At 46.0% G+C, this 1,910-nt stretch overlaps 1 non-coding gene across 1 annotated transcript; it reads left to right on the top strand.

The window, feature by feature from the left end:
• Positions 1 to 209: 209 nt before the first annotated feature.
• Positions 210 to 371, top strand: LOC138448155 (U1 spliceosomal RNA). The gene has a single exon (XR_011260008.1). It is a non-coding gene; the product is annotated as a U1 spliceosomal RNA (small nuclear RNA).
• The last annotated feature ends 1,539 nt before the right edge of the window (positions 372 to 1,910 follow it).

Below are 1,910 nucleotides of genomic sequence, written 5' to 3'. Positions count from 1 at the left end.
GATGGGAGAAAGGAACTGCGCTACAATCTGCTCTTCTGCTGGGCTCTGCCTGCTGGAGCTTCCCCCTACACGCGGGACAGGCAGCTCTGCAGACGCTCAGAGCTTCCGGGGATTGGGGGGGTTGGGGCTGGGTCAGGGCCTGCCTTCTCACCCTCGCTTAGCAGGGCTTCCCAGAACTGACCCAACCCCTGCCCTCTTGCATGCAACTCATACTTAGCTGGCAGGGGAGAATGTGATCTCAAGGGCAGATCTCCCAGGGTGAGGCTTACCCATTGCACATCGGATTTGCTGACCCCTGCTATGTTCCCAAATGCGGGATACACGACTGCATTATTTCTGGTAGTGGGGGACTGCGTTTGCGCTCTCCCCCTGATTTATTGGTGAAAGAAAAGGTAAAGTGTGCACTAGGCCTGCTAGGTTGCATACTTTTAGATTGTGCTCACATTGCGTTTCTTCAATTAGGTTCACCTTTGGGTGATCGCTTTTCCGCATTTCATCTGTTGAATTGAATTATGCTTCTTTCATTACCACAGAAGTAATGTGTATTACAGAGATAAGCTGCCATATGTATTCGGCACACTGCACATGCTCAGGCAGCATCAATCATGCTTTGTACAGGACAATGCTGGCCTAAATTGGGAACAGCCAGCATAGACATGTTGCTACAGAGGCATATTTTGGGTACAACCAGCATGACAATGTGTTATATCAGTGACAGTGCTGTCTTACACTGTGGACACATTGATCATTAAAATGTGTTGTGTTGTAAAATGTTCTTTTCTGCTGTTGGTGACATGGAATTTTCATGTTCCCCTTTAGAACTGATTGTAAACCTATGGCTTTTCGGTCACCTTTTCTGCTGTAAAATGCACCATTTCAACCCCATATTTGAAAAAAAATTCTTGGGGGGGTAACCCCCCCAAACCCTCCCTAGAACCTTGTAGCTCCCTCGCTACCCTCGGTCGCCCCCACTATTTCAGAAATAGACACTGAAAGAAATCACAAGCAACTAACCTTTGATCACTGCTCATGACACCAAAACCTATCTTTGGGACTGCATGGCTATCACTGCCTGTGATGCTATTATGTCAAAGGTCACACACTATTGCTTTTTAATATACTGCTTTGGGTGAGGTTGTTGACTTTTGGCTCGCCGGCCCACTGGGTGACAAAAAGTTAATGCTTCGGCCCCACATTCAAAAAGGTTGGACAAGCCTGTGTTAAACAATAGTGCAGCCAACTTCGTAGTCAGTTCAGTTTTTCCCTTTGTTTATTAACGTTGCTTGGTTACCTTGTAAAGTATTCTGTTCCGTGTGAAACCGCAGCGGCTTATTAGCGTGTTCAGTTTCTCTTGTAGCAACATTTTCTGCAACATTTTCTGCTTTGTTTCCGGAAACCCAATGCGAGCGGGCCCATTTATACTGTTTTCCCTGTGCGTTGGTCTCAGGAACTTTTCGGCGGATGCCAGGCTCGATGCGCCCGGTGTGAAAGAAGTAATTTCACTTTACACCTGACACTCGTAGGCCTTTGTTTGTCCCTCATTTATTAGGAGCCGGTCGCGCGCTAGCCTGTCAGGAGCTTTGTTTCAGGCATTGCGCGCACGCTGCCTCTTTTTTCCATTTTGAATAATTTATGATTCCTTTATGAATAATTTATGAAAATAATTGGATTAATTAAATTGATTTTAAAATAGTTTTGGCACGTTAACAAAGTTACACACGTGCCTTGGCTTGCTCGGCTTCAGGTTTTACCTGAACATTTTGCGGGTTCACTCCCTCGCATGCTGCTGTGTGCCACACCCTGCTAGGGTGAGCAGTCTAGTATACACCTGCTCTGTGTGTTCAATTTTGTCACAGCAGGGCTGTAAGCATTATATTAAACCCTTGCTGGACTGCATACACATATTATAT

Source organism: Ambystoma mexicanum, chromosome 3q (genome assembly GCF_040938575.1).
Source record: "Ambystoma mexicanum isolate Mex_15411 chromosome 3q, UKY_AmexF1_1, whole genome shotgun sequence".
NCBI classification, from domain to species: domain Eukaryota; kingdom Metazoa; phylum Chordata; class Amphibia; order Caudata; family Ambystomatidae; genus Ambystoma; species Ambystoma mexicanum.
Note: the sequence above shows the minus strand (reverse complement) of the source record. Positions and strands in the feature narration are given on the sequence as shown.